The sequence below is a fragment of the Scyliorhinus canicula genome, chromosome 31 (genome assembly GCF_902713615.1).
Source record: "Scyliorhinus canicula chromosome 31, sScyCan1.1, whole genome shotgun sequence".
NCBI lineage: Eukaryota > Metazoa > Chordata > Chondrichthyes > Carcharhiniformes > Scyliorhinidae > Scyliorhinus > Scyliorhinus canicula.
The window spans coordinates 10,105,343-10,120,694 of record NC_052176.1 but is presented as its reverse complement, the minus strand read 5'-3'; the positions used below and the strand labels follow the sequence as shown (position 1 = coordinate 10,120,694).

At 45.6% G+C, this 15,352-nt stretch overlaps 1 protein-coding gene and 3 non-coding genes across 9 annotated transcripts in view; 1 reads left to right on the top strand and 3 right to left on the bottom strand.

Annotated features, from left to right (window-relative positions):
* Positions 1-15,352, top strand: part of LOC119959009 — a 478,444-nt gene that overhangs the window by 29,782 nt on the left and 433,310 nt on the right. The gene's annotated exons all lie outside the window — the stretch shown is intronic.
* trnas-gcu lies at positions 1,799-1,880 on the bottom strand. Its single transcript has one exon. It is a non-coding gene; the product is annotated as a tRNA-Ser (tRNA).
* Positions 5,020-5,100, bottom strand: trnas-gcu. Its single transcript has one exon. It is a non-coding gene; the product is annotated as a tRNA-Ser (tRNA).
* On the bottom strand, positions 11,369-11,450 carry trnas-cga. Its single transcript has one exon. It is a non-coding gene; the product is annotated as a tRNA-Ser (tRNA).

Below are 15,352 nucleotides of genomic sequence, written 5' to 3'. Positions count from 1 at the left end.
AAATTGACCCAATGATCCCGATAAGAAAAGCAAGGGACAAAAAAGAGTTTATTTTGATGTTACTTTAACAACAAACCAAATTCACCAGGAATTAAGAAGCCCATTGAGTTGATAAAATAAGCTTTGCTTTGGGAGGTAATGGTAAGATGGTTTCAGCGAAACACTGACCACCGTCTGGCTCGTTGCTCTAGGAGTATGATTCTCACCTAGGGTCTTCTGCTGCGATAAAATGGGAGAGGTCCCGGGTTCAAATCCCTGACGAGCTCTGCAAAGCACTTTTTAACATCTCTGTTATCGATATGGTGCCATTGACTGAACTCGAGGGCAGTTTGGAGGAAAAGGAGGGAGGGACGTGTTTGGGGCATAACTGCTCCTCGACACCTGTTCTTCAGCTTCCCACAGTACAGTCGATGTGACTCAGTTGACCTCTTCCAGAATCCTCCTCTGCCGCCTCAACAATGAATTTCCTCCTGTTTGTCCACTGGAGGGGTTCTTCGGCTACTTGTCTGTGAAAGCAGAACCGGAAGCTGCGGGGGAGAGAGATTCCAATCGCCAGGATGCAACTCTCCAATTGGATACTTCACGTTGCTCTGATCTTGCATTGTCGTTGAGAGAATCATAAAGATTCCAGATTAATGGTTCGTCCATTCCGCCCACCGTGTCCATGTCAGTCGCCTAGAGCTGGCGTGTAGTCCCGTCGTAAAAAACAGAAAATGCTGGGAAATCTCAACAGGCTGGCAGCAGCTGTGGATATGGAAACAGGGAATGGGAAGCAGGGTCATCCTGGATTTGGAACTGAAACTGTTTTTCTCTCTCCACAGATGTAGCCAGACCTGCCGAGTTATCCACGAAGGTATTGAGAGACCACGGACATATCTGACATATCTGAACGATGCTGACCAGAATCAGTGTGCTCAAACGTGTGTTCTTGTTGAAAGAACAAATAAGGAAGTGAATTGTTGTCTGGCTATCGCAGGGCAGTAATGACGCAGCTCCTGGTTTGAGGGGCAGAGTGCCGAAGCGGAACGGTGCTGTGCTGTTACCCCGTGGTCGAGGAATCGAGGCTATTCTCAGTTTTTTAACATTCTCACTCACCAAGAGTAAATATTACGCATGTTTCTGTTTGCCTTGCAGCAAATACCTATCAGGATCTTTCTTGCAGTCTCATCCCGGCATTAGTCCCACGAATAAAGGAGACCGCATGACATATTACAACATAGTAAAGTTCATAAGTAACTTTCTCAACTTCTTATAATGTGGTTTCGACATGGTCAGTGTTCGACTATTCACCGCCGCCAAGTCCTTAAATAAAAGCTAAAAATCGCAGCATTTTTACTTGATCCTCATGAAATGGAACAAACAGACAAACAACAGACACGTTTTGACGAGGATGGGATTGGAATCCAGGTGCGCAGAGCACAATGGTTTATTGTGCATCTCCTGAACCACATGGTACAACTCCTTTACTTTAATAGAACTTTAATATACGATCTTCTCACAGACAAGTAGCCAAAGAACACCTCCAGTGTACAAACAGGAGGAGGTTCATCCAGGAGAGGTGGCTGAAGAGAATTATGGGAGAAGTGAAACCGGTAACATGGACTGTCCTGTGGGTAGCTGAAGAAGAACTGGCGGCAATGAGCGGTTCGGCCCCAAACTCGACTGCCTCCGTTCGTCCCTCCCGGGACCCAACTCGATGCAATCTGTCCTGACAACTTGGAACAGATTGTCACATCAGTGATTGCAGATCCATCTTGGAAAAATGAGCTGCACTACCGAGAAACAATGGATGAAAAATCGACGAGGATGGGATTCGAACCCACGCGTGCAGAGCACAATGGATTAGCAGTCCATCGCCTTAACCACTCGGCCACCTCGTCCCAACGTACCTGTACATCAATACGGCTAATTTCGGTTAGCATCCATGAACTGATGGAAATTATTTGCCTCTTTCTATTCACCATGGGGTTAAAATCCAGAAATGCAGCGATGGTGGTATAGTGGTGAGCATAGCTGCCTTCCAAGCAGTTGACTCGTGTTCCATTCCCGGCCATCGCAGTAACAGTTGTACTTAATGTTTTTGTGCGACATGGTGAGTTTCAAATTGAGGAAGAATAACCAACAGTTTTTCGTACAGAATTTATGCGCAATTATCTAAATTGTGATGTATTAGATGTCAAAAGCTTTGGAGAAAGTAGACCTGGAGTTGATGCTTCCTCCTGCGGGGCATTCTGAAACCAGAGATCATGATCTTAGAATAAGAGATTGCGCATTTAAAAAGATTTGAGGGAAAACTACTCCTTCCCGAGGGTTGTGATTCTGTGGAATTCGCTACCCCAGCGTACACTGAATGCAGGATGTGTTGTGAACTTACGGAGGATTAGAATTTTTTTTTATTGGTAAGGATTGAAGGGTTATGGAGAACGGGCAGGACGGTGGAGTTGAGGCCAGGATGGGATCAGCATGGAAGGTGTTAGGCTCAGGAGCCTACATTGCCGACTCCAGCTCCTGCGCCATTTCATATGGGGAGAAGGCGATCAGGCTGATATCGCAATCGACCTCTTCATCTGTAACAATGCAGGTTGCAGATGGGGAACATATCAGCCATGATAGAATGGCGGAGCAGACCCGATGGGTCTAATGGCTTAATTCTGCTCCTGTATTTTCTGAACTTATCTTTTTCACGACATCGTGAGCTTAAACGGAGGGAAAGAAACGGTTTCCAACTCAAAATTTATGCGTGATTAGGGCAGGGAGTGAAATAAGTAACTTTCTCAGCTTTTAATACTGTGGTTTCGACATGAACAGTGTTCGACTATTCACCACCCGCCAAGACCTTACATAAAAGCAACAAAACGCAGCATTTGTACTTCATCCTCATGAAGTGGAACAAACAGAGAAACAACCGACACGTTTTTGCCGAGGATGGGATTAGAATCCACGTGCGCAGAGCACAATGGATTATTGTGCATCTCCTGAACCACATGGTTCACCTCCTTTACTTTAATAGAACTTGAATGTACGATCGTCTCACAGACAAGTAGCCGAAGAAAAACTCCAGTGTACAAACAGGAGGAGGTTCATCCAGGAGAGGTGTCTGAAGATAATTTTGGGAGAAGAGAAACGGGTAACCTGGACTGTCCTGTGTGTAGCTGAAGAAGAACTGGTGGCAATGAGCGGTTAAGCACCAAGCACGTCTGCCTCCGTTCGTCCCTCCTGGAACCCAACCCGATGCAATCTGTCCTGACAACTTGGAATAGATTGTCACATCAGTGATTGCAGATCCATCTTGGCAAAATGAGCCACACTAGCGAGAACAATTGGATGAAAAATCGATGAGGGTGGGATTCGAACACACGCGTGCAGAGCACAATGGACTAGCAGACCATCGCGTTAACCACTCGGCCACCTCGTCCCACATTTTTGCACATCAATACGGCTAATTACGGTTAGTATCCATGAACTGATGGAAATTATCTGCCTCTTTCTATTCACCATGGTGCCAAAGTCTAGAAATGCAGTGATGGTGGTATAGTGGTGAGTATAGCTGCCTTCCAAGCAGTTGATCTGGGCTTGATTCCCGGCCATCGCAGTAACAGTTGTATTGGATGTTTTTGCGCGACATGGTGAGTTTCAAACTGTGTAAGGCTCACCAACAGCTTTTAACCTCACAATTTATGTGCAATTATCAATTTGAGATGTATCAGATGTCAAAAGGTATGGAGAAAGTACACCTGGAGTTGATTCTTCCTCTTGTAGGGTATTCTGAAACCAGAGGTCATGCTCTTAGAATATGAGATTGCGTATTTAAAAAAGATTTCAGGAAAAACTACTTCATCCAAAGGGTTGTGATTCTGTGGACTTCGCTTCCCCAGCGTGCGCTGAATGCAGGAAGAGTGAGTTAATTTAAGGAGGAGTTAGAGAATATTTTATTGGTAAGGAGTGGAAGAGCTATGGAGAACGGGCAGGCCGGTGGAGCTGAGGCCAGGATGGGATCAGCATGGAAGGTGCGCAGAGCAGAATGGATTATTATGCATCTCCTGAACCAAATGGTACAACTCCTTTACTTCAATAGAACTTTAATATGCGATCTTCTCACAGACAAGTAGGCGAAGAACACCTCCAGTGTACAAACAGGAGGAGGTTCATTCAAGAGAGGTGGCTGAAGAGAATTATGGGAGAAGTGAAATTGGTAACCTGGAATGTCCTGTGGGTAGCTGAAGAAGAACTCAGGAGGCTAAATGGCCTACTATCGCTCCTACGATCAATCGATCTCTTCATCTGTAACACTGTAGGTAGCAGTTGGGGAACATATCAGCCATGATAGAATGGCGGAGGAGACTCGATGGGTCTAATGGCTTAATTCTGCTCCTATATTTTCTGAACATATCTTTTCCACGACATCGTGAGTTTCAAACTGAGGGAAAGAAACGGTCTCCAACTCAGAATTTATGTGCGATTAGGTCAGGGAGTGAAGTAAGTAACTTTCTCAGCTTTTGATAATGTGGTTTCGACATGGACATCGTTCGACTATTCACCACCCGCCAAGCCCTTAAATAAAAGCTAAAAATCGCAGCATTTGTACTTGATCCTCATGAAGTGGAACAAACAGGCAAACAACAGACACGTTTTTGACGAGGATGGGATCGGATTCCACTTGCGCAGAGCACAATGGGTTATTGTGTATTTCCTAAACCACATGGTACAACTCCTTTACTTCAATAGAACTTTAATATACGATCTTCTCACAGACAAATAGCCGAAGAACACCTCCAGTGTACAAACAGGAGGAGGTTCATTCAAGAGAGGTGCCTGAAGAGAATTATGGGAGAAGTGAAACCGGTAACTTGGACTGGCCTGTGTGTAGCTGAAGAAAAACTGGTGGCAATGAGCGGTTCGGCCCCAAAAACGTCTGATTCCGTTCGTCCCTCCCGGGACCCAACTCGGCGCAATCTGTCCTGACAACAGATCCATCTTGGAAAAATGAGCCCCACTACAGAGAAACAGTGGATGAAAAGTTGACGAGAATGGGATTCAAACCCACGCGTGCAGAGCACAATGGATTAGCAGTCCATCGCCTTAACCACTCGCCACCTCGTCCCACATACTTATACATCAATACCGCTAATTTCGATTAGCATCCATGAACTGATGGAAATTATTTGCCTCTTTCTATTCACCATGGGGTTAAAATCCAGAAATGCAGCGATGGTGGTATAGTGGTGAGCATAGCTGCCTTCCAAGCAGTTGATTCGTGTTCCATTCCCGGCCATCGCAGTAACAGTTGTACTGAATGTTCTTGTGCGACATGGTGAGTTTCAAATTGAGGAAGACTGCCCAACAGTTTTTAGTACAGAATTTATGCGCAATTATCTAATTGTGATGTATTAGATGTCAAAAGCTTTGGAGAAAGTAGACCTGGAGTTGATGCTTCCTCCTGCGGGGCATTCTGAAACCAGAGATCATGATCTTAGAATAAGAGATTGCGCATTTAAAAAAGATTTGAGGGAAAACTACTCCTTCCCGAGGGTTGTGATTCTGTGGAATTCGCTACCCCAGCGTACACTGAATGCAGGATGTGTTGTGAACTTACGGAGGATTATAATTTTTTTTTATTTGTAAGGATTGAAGGGTTATGGAGAACGTGCAGGACGGTGGAGTTGAGGCCAGGATGGGATCAGCATGGAAGGTGTTAGGCTCAGGAGCCTACATTGCCGACTCCAGCTCCTGCGCCATTTCAGATGGGGAGAAGGCGATCAGGCTGATATCGCAATCGACCTCTTCATCTGTAACAATGTAGGTTGCAGATGGGGAACATATCAGCCATGATAGAATGGCGGAGCAGACCCGATGGGTCTAATGGCTTAATTCTGCTCCTATATTTTCTGAACTTATCTTTTCCACGACATACTGAGTTTCAAAGGGAGGGAAAGGAACGTTTTCCAACTCAGAATTTATTATTAATTTTGGTATGATGCAAAAGTTCCACATTGCCTGTCACCCGCTGCCCAGCGGCATTGTGGAACACATGAATCGGTCACTAAAGGCCACACTTAGAAAAATGGTGCAGCAGCACAACATGACATGGGACGCAGCGCTCCAATTCGCACTGATGTTTGTTAGGAAAACAGTGTCTATTTCAACTGGTTATACCCACCAAACCCTCATGACAGGACGACCCATGAAGAGTACCGAGTATTTATTTGGGTTTGATTTGGCCAGCCCCGCAGTCACCGCCCTGACCCACGAGAAAGCAGTCCAGCACATGGTAGAAAATATTAAAGCAGCACAATTTGCTGCAGCTGTTCGACTAGGCGCTAAACAAAAGCAGAGTAAGGCCTGCTTTGATAAGACAGTACACCCGACAGTGCATACAGTCGGACAGCAATTAATGATCAGCTTATACAACCCCAGCTCATTTCTCTCCCCTGGGTTTGCAGGCCCCTATTCAAACTCGGACAATATAAGCTAATCAGTTTATAAAATCACGTATCCGAACGGAAAATCAGGATGGTTCCATGTAATTCAGCGTAAGGTTTATGGAACGCAGTGCAGCCGCTCGCACCACCGCTCGTTCGCGTTTGCACACTATGAAGACCCGCCCACTGATAACCCAATCCCCCACTCCCCCAGCAGCAGCAACACGTCCAGAGACACAACCTTGACCCCGCGCCCAGAATCAAATTTCACCGTGAAGCTTGATTCGGCTGCGAGTGACAGCGACAGGGCAACTGAAGCCCCTGGGAAATCTGAACAATGGACACTCAGACCAGGCCGCAGTCACTACAGCCCCAGAGACACCGACAGAATATGTTCTGCCCCTTTGTGATCATTTATTTGCCCACATCGAAAACAGACCCACCACCCGACGATAGCGACAACCCCCCTTGCCCAGACCGCCTTACGGAAAAGGAAACACTGGCACCACGATAATTCCTGTCGTCTGACACGGAATGGTGAAATGGGCCCAACATCGGCACACGCCGCGTTAGCACAAAAACTCTACACGCGAGTTTGGCACCCGAGAGATGGCGATGACTCCGAGTCTGACTCCCACCATAGAACATAGAACAGTACAGCACAGAACAGGCCCTTAATGTTGTGCCGAGCCATGATCACTCTCCTCAAACCCACGTATCCACCCTATACCCGTAACCCAGATGATTAGTGACAGGAACCGATTGGGATTTACGGTGTCCTATGCTCTGATGGAACCTGCCCACTTTTCTTCTTTAGTTTGGTTTTAAATATTGTACGTTCTTTCTTGTACGATTTTGTGTGTCAGACTCAGGAATCATTTCCTGATACAGTAATAATTTCTGACGCACATGGCAGATAAGGAAACAAGTTTGTTCGAGCCCATATATTTCCAAATTCTTACCGCTCTTGGAAGGTCACTCAGGCAGTGGAGTAACGGCACTTATCCCCGCCCTGCCTGAGGACCCCCTATACATCTGGTCAGCCAAGCTGGGGTAGTGGAGTAACGGCACTGGTCACCATCCTGCCCGGGGATTCCACCCATTCTTACCCTGCCACGGATCATACACACCCCATTCGGAGAATTGTTTGCGAAACTCTTTTGCTGTTCTTTTTCATTCCTGTGGTTTAAAGAATGCATTTTGCCACAACTTTGCCCCTTTCCGCCAACCCTTCGGGTGCTATCCCCCCACCTACTATTTACATGTCAGAATCACTTGGTTAGAAACGAGTTTGCAGAGGACGGAGAAATTGTCCACCCACTCAGCCCATCAAACACAGGCTGCGAGAGTGCTCGCACCGTGACAGAATTTTTCTTTCGGATGTCTTGTCTCCGCAAATTGTTGGTTTAAAAAAAATGAAGGAGGCTGATATGGTGACGATTCTAACAGGAAACTGACGTTAAGGAGAAACAGACAGACAAACAAGATGTTAAGCAACAAGATAATAACAGATATTATGCTTCCTCCCCGAGGAAGATACAAAGATACTTTCAGACGGAGAAAAGCCTGAACAAGATGAAGACCACCCTGATGATCAGGATCATGATCGTCGCTGAAACAGTACAGTTGCACGTGTTACCTATCTCTACCTCCCTCACCACACAGGCCCCGAACACGAATACCCAAAACAACAACCCCAGCCCGGACACTACACAACACATAGACCCAGCCACCGATACCCCCACATGGTGTGAGAATCTCATTAAATGTTACTCCCTGTGATACACAGCAGAGGCTTTCCCAGTGGGAGTCATATTGTGCAGTGTCATCCAGACAATCAGATTGCGGAAATGGAGAAGGAGAGCCTCCCGCCCTCCAGTACACACCTTTGGAGCCCCTTTCCTCGGACTTCAGCAAACCCCACAAACTTTCTGAACCTTTTTCTTTAATAAATTCCGCGGTTGGGCGGCACGGTGGCACAGTGGTTAGCATTGCTGCCTAGGGCGCTGAGGACCCGGGTTCGAATCCTGGCCCTGGGTCACTGTCCGTGAGGAGTTTTCACATTCTCCCCGTGTCTGCGTGGGTTTTACCCCCACAACCCAAAGATGTGCAGGACAGAATAGGTGGATTTGCTACGCTAAATTGCCCCTTAATTGGAAAAAATAATTGGGTACTCTAAATTTAAAAAAAAACATATTTTTTTTAAAATTCCGCGGTTGTTGTTTCATTATTAAAGCTTATTTTCTGTTCATGAATGTTCGTGATAAGAGAAAATGTGATGCTGCTATTGCGTTTTTGTATTGTAAGATAAGTTCTTTGATGGTTAAGAAGCAGCATGAGTGTAGTGTAGTTAGAGACAGTTAGAGGTCCCCTTTTTTGTTATTTACAAGGAGAATGGAAGACAGGATTGAATGTTAAATGGCCTCTTCGGAATTTTTAGTTATGTGTTGTATTAGGGAAATTTGGGTAAATGCTTATGACCCGTATCACAGAGTAGGGTAGAATCTTTCCTTGATTGCGGGTACCCGGCATTTCAGAGAACAGAAGACCCAGTGTTGTGATCCGTCACAGTGCGCGTTGAGGATCAAGAGGACTGAGTGTAGCCATCTGGGAAGGTCTCTTACAACGAGGGACAGAGAAACTCCCAAAGCCTAGCGGGTAAAACGGAGAAGGCAAGACTCAGACAGCCTCAGAGCCTGAAATAGATTTGCAAGGAAGAATTCCAAACGGTATCGAAACTCCAACCAATTAGCATTTTGATGGGGCCGATTAACATTTGATGGCCCATCTTCATCAAAACAAAGGACTAGTACTCGAGTGAACGGTACAGTCCCAGACATTTTGGCGCCACTCCCTGTTGAGAGGAAGCGTAAACAACGGGATCACCCAATTAGTGGGGTCCGAAATTGGCCGCCCAAAAGAGCGCGAAAACTCCCAAATATAAGAAGAAGAGTTCGCCATATATTCGTCCTCTCTTGAACTTGGCACCCCGGCCACGACCATTTCCAAGTGCAGCAACACCAGAAGCAATTCCAAGTTCAACGCTCGCTGCCAGACGGATGAGCCCAGCAGAGCAGCAGTTACTTCTCCAGACTCGATTGCTCCAGAATCGAACTGCGGCCACTGTTGCTCTCACCTAAAGCGGGTGCCTGAAGTTAAGTGCAGGTTGTCTTAGTCGATAGGTGAGTTAACTAGCAGTGTTTGTGTTGCATGACTAATTGTGTGTAAATAAAGTAGATTGACCTTGAACTAACTAACTCGTGTTTGGCTCTTTGATCGACAGCCGGTTGTACCTTGTGGTGGTATCATTTGATACGTGACGACTCTGAATATTAGAACATAGATATCAAAAGAAAGGAGGGTAAACTCACTGATTGCCATAATTGGAACAGAGCCATAGAAAAAGACAGTTAAAGAAAAAGCAACACCTTTCATTCTGTTTTCAATCACGACAAAATACATTGATACACAAAGCAGCTCAACACAAACTGATTGAGAGATAACAGAAATAAACACACAATTATTCAGCACTATCACGCTGATACACACAAAATTCAATTGCAAACATCGCAATAGTAATCATGAATATTGTTTTATTTTGAGCATGATATAATCCAATACCTGCAACAGCTCCGTTGAAGATGCCATCGGAGTGCGTTCTTCTCCGGGAGGAACCCGAATGTTTTATATTCTTCGGGCATTTGTCGCATCCATTCTGCAATTTAGATTTGCGGAGATTTAAATAGGAACATGTGAATTCCATCGGCTAGAACGAAATAAACTGATATGTGTCTGTAGAATACAGGCTGGAAATGCAATGAATTGTAGATACAGAGGCAGTCAGTAAAGATGTGCGGTGTTACACAACAGCCTTACATTGCAGGACCAGTGGGAAATTGGAATATTTTGCAGATGGTGAGAAACGATAGACCTTGGAGGAGCAAGGCGATTGGAGACACTGGGTACGGAATCATTCACCGTCAGTGGAAATATCCGATAACTAGTTTCTAGCTCTCAACTTCCAGGTTGTCATATCAGAGGAAACATTCATTCCTCCAGTTCGTTATCAGGGCAACTCTCTAGAATGAGTTGCTGCAATTAATGGAAACAGAGATTGCCTGGAGGGCAGAGTGGGGCCATCACGTCTTCACAGACCCTCCGAACGAGCGTCATACCGAGGCCCTGTCCATAACCCCATGTCATGTCTGGAAACTAAAGGCCAAGTATACATGGCCCATCCAGAAGTAGAGAGGTCCCACTGCTGCTCTCCCCTCGTTCTATTCTTCCATTAGCCTATGATTTGAGCAATAAAGTGATATCCAGTCATTTTGCTCATTTGTCTGCGAGATCAGCGGCCACTCAGAACCGCAGAGAAAACTTGCCGTTCGACACATTTTCACGAAAGTTCGTTTGACATTTTTTTGTTTTACACCACCTCACAGCTTTCCGTGTTGGGCATAACTTACAACAAAGAAACTTACGTGAATTTCGAAATTGCACGAGTAAAGGAAGACACGTCGCCAGCAGGATTCGAACCTGCGCGGGGAAAGCCCAAAGGATTTCTGCTTCATCGCCTGAACTGGTATGTTCGGGAGCAGCGCTGTGTTCTCGGTCGTTAAACAGCGTTCGATTGCCTACCATAGTTGCGTCGATTTATTTGGAAATTTATGCGGGCTGGCCTGTTTCAAAATAAGAGAATAAAAAGATCCAAGAAATGACAGGCAAAAATAAATTTGAAGCTTTCTTATCATCGATTTTCACAATAATACTGCCCGGTGAAGTTACTGAATGAAATTCAGAGCGAAAGCAGAATGAGGATCAGAGGAAGGTTCTTCTGTCATGACAGACAGACATTTAATTAGAATACCTTGAATGAACAAAAACTTCTAATTGACATCGTGTTCTGCAAGCAGTTTGCTCTCAACGGAGTAAAGATTTCGGATCACAGCCGCTGCGAGTAGGGTTCGAACCTACGCAGGGAAACCCCATCGAATTTCGAGTCCAACGCCTTAACCACTCGGCCATCGCAGCTGACAGCTCGTTTGGAGAAAGCATTGTAAAATCAAACGCTCCAGGTATTGCAGTGACGCGATGAAAAGTGTCCCAGTATTTATCTGAGAACGGGAGAATTCACGTGGAAAAAAGACCGTGAGATTTGGAGCAACGCCTTGAGCTGCACGTAAATCTCATCTTCCAAAACCCACTGTTCTACTTTGTGTCACAATATCAGTTGCAGTGGAAATATGCCATAAATTCATGTTTTTTGAACGGACCAGTACAGAACTTCCCAGTCTGAATCAAAATTAAAGTAATTAAATCATAGAAGCTTACACCACAGGAAGAGACCTGCGCAGACCGAGTGGTCACGTGATGACTGGGTTGTCAGGAAGTTCCACCAGATTTCTGTGTGAAGTGACCGCGGCAGGTCTGGAACCTGGACTCAACGTTAGATTCCCCGAAGTCAGACGCCCTTTCCATCCGCTGCAAAGAGGAAGCTGATGGTTGCACCATGTTAATAATCACTGTGAGTATATTCATTTCAGTTCTGTTTTTTGATGATACCCGGTTTTCCAGATCGCAGAAAATACACGGAAAGCTCCAGTTGCCGGACATGGACATTTTCGATGTCGGAAAAGTCCTTCAAACTGAATGCCGTGAAGATTCTTGGAGCATCATCCTCAAATTTAGCTGCTCACGGACATGTATCACATCCTCTGCCTGCTCCGCGATCACATGCAGTCAGTGATCCTCACAAAGTGAATCAACACAAACCCCGCTCATTAAAAACTGCAGACAGACAAAGGGTGCGTTATTGCACCAATTCTCTTTTCCATATTCCTCTCTTATCTTCTTTATATTCCTCTCTTCAATATTGTACCTGTCATCCAGCAACTTCCAGACAGGCCTGGAGATAATCAAAGGAAGGACAGGAAATTGATCAAACTACAACCGTTTTCATTACAAAGTCAAACACTATCTTCAGACATTGAGCTCTAGGCTGCAGGCAAAGTTTGTGTGGGTGTAAAATCAGAATCTCAGAATCAAGCAGATTCAGCATGGCTTTATGAACGGGACGTCATGGACGACAAACTAATTAGAATTTTTTGCGGCGGTACTGATCAGGATAAATAAAGGAGACCCAAAAGGTTTAATACACTTGGATATCCAAAAACGCTCGTTTTTGATGTCGATATGATGCCGCACATAAGTTAAAATAAGAAGCTTAAAGCCCATTGTTTTCTGGGTAATATATTAGGACGTTCTCCTTGGATTTTATTTTGTTTATTGTCACGTGTACCAAGTTTACAGTGAAATGTATTCTTCTGCAAGCAGCTCAACAGATCATTAAGTTAATGAAAATAAAGGGAAATAAAAGAAAATACATAATAGGGCAGCACAAGGTACACAATATAACTACTTTCACCGGCATCGGGTGAAGCAGGCAAGGGTGTAGTGTTAATGACGTCAGTCCATAAGTAGGTCGTTTAGGAGTCTGTTCGTGCGTGTACTCAAACTTCTGTTTCTCCTGCCCGATGGAAGATGTTGAACCAGTGAGTAAGCCGGTTGTGAGGCGTCTTTGATTATGCTGCCCACTTTCCCCAGACACGGGAGGTGAAGTTGGTGTCAATGGAGGCAGGTTCGTGTGATGAAATGGGCGGTATTCACGACTCTCTGAAATTTCTTGCGGTCTTGGGCCGAGCAGTTGCCATACTAGTTTCTGATGCAGCCAGTTAGAATGCTTTCTATGGTGCATCTGTAAAAGTTGGTAAGAGTTCATGTGGACATACCGAATTTCATTAGTTTCCTGAGAACTGGATAATATCCCAAATTCATATCCTGCTATTGTCACATTGGTCCACCACCTTTTTCTCGTCACAAAACATCAGGAATATCAGACGAAGTCTTCTGACCTTTGATTCTCTCTTCAACCAACATCTTGTCCCTGATAAAGTCCAGCTTGGGAAGAGGGGCTCGACATTCCGAGTTCCTCTGCAGACAGCCTCTTGCTGCTGATGAATCAAAAGAGGCCTAAAACCTGAAAGACGGCCTCTCTCACAGCCCTGTTAGCATGGCTCCGTTAGACAGCGCAGACAGTACCCGCAGAGTAGATAAAAAAGGAGAGAAGTGTGAGCAATTTCCGGTAAAAATTCTGTGATCAAAGAAAACAAAGAAGTTCAGCACAGGAACAGGCCCTTCGGCCCTCCAAGCCTGTGCCGACCATGCTCCCCGTCTAAACTAAAATCTTCTGCACTTCCTGGCTCCGTATCTCTCTATTCCCATCCTATTCATGTATCTCGAAAACAAGGACTCCTACATCAGACTCCTATTTATTGACTACAGCTCCGCCTTCAACACCATAATTCCAGCCAAGCTCATATCAAAGCTCCAAAACCTACGACTTGGCTCTCCACTCTGCAACTGGATCCTTGACTTTCTGAACAACAGACCCAAGTCAGTAAGAATGAACACCAACACCTCCTCCACAATAGTCCTCAATACCGGTGCTCCGCAAGGCTGCGTACTTAGCCCCCTACTCTACTCCCTGTACACACACGACTGCATGGCAAAACTTGGTTCCAACTCCACCTACAGGTTTGCTGACGATACGACCTTGTGGGCCGGATCCCGAGTAACGACGAGTCCGAATACAGGAGGGAGACAGAGAACCTGGTGGAGTGGTGTAACGACAACAATCTCTCCCTCAATGCCAGCAAAACTAAATAGCTGGTAATCGATTTCAGGAAGCAAACTACTATACACACCCCTGTCAACATCAACGGAGCCGAGGTGGAGATGGTGAGCAGTTTCAAATTCCTAGGGGTGCACATCACCAAAAATCTATCCTGGTCCACTCACGTCGACGCTATCACCAAGAAAATACAACAGCACCTATACTTCCTCAGGAAACTAGGGAAATTTGGCATGTCCACATTAACCCTTACCAACTTTTACAGATGCACTATAGAAAGCATCCTATCGGGCTGCATCACAGCCTGGTATGGCAACTGCTCGGCCCAGGACCGCAAGGAACTTCAGAGAGTCGTGAATACGGCCCAGTCTATCACACGAACCTGCTTCCCATCCATTGATTCCATCTAGACCTCCCGCTGCCGGGGGAAAGCGGGCAGCATAATCAAGGATCCCTCCCACCCGGCTTACTCACTTTTCAAACTTCTTCCATCGGTAAGGGGATTCAGAAGTCTGAGAACACGCACGAACAGACTCAAAAACAGCTTCTTCCCCACTGTCACCAGACTCCTAATTTACCCTCTTATTGACTGACCTCATTAACACTACACCCTGCATGCTTCAACCGATGCCAATGCTTATGTAGTTACATTGCATATCTTGTGTTGCCCTATTATGTATTCTCATGTATTTTCTTGAATTTTATTTAATTCCCTTTTCTTCCATGTAATGAATGATCTGTTGAGTTGCTTGCAGAAAAATACTTTTCACTGTAACTCGGTACACGTGACAATAAACTAATCCAATCCAATCCAATCCTCCGGCAGCGAGTTCCAGGCACCCACTACGCTCTATGCAAAAAGCTTGCCTCGTACATTTCCTCTGAACCTTGTCCCTCGCACCTTAAACCTATGCCCCCTCGGAATTGACCCCTCTACCCTGGGAAGAGGCCTCTGACTATCCAAAAGCCTCTGATTATCCAAACGCCTCTGTATAAACAGAGGATTCAAAATACAACATTATTAAAAACACAGAACACAGGGCAGCACGGCGGCGCAGTGGTTAGCACTGCCGCCTCATGGCACAGACGTCCCACTTTCGATCCCGGCCCTGGGTCCCTGTCCGTGTGGAGTTTGCACATTCTCCCCGTGCTTGTATCCGTCTCCTCCCCACACCCAAAGATGTGCAGGGTAGGCGGATTGGCCACGCTAAATTACCCCTTAATTGGATAAATAAATTGGGTA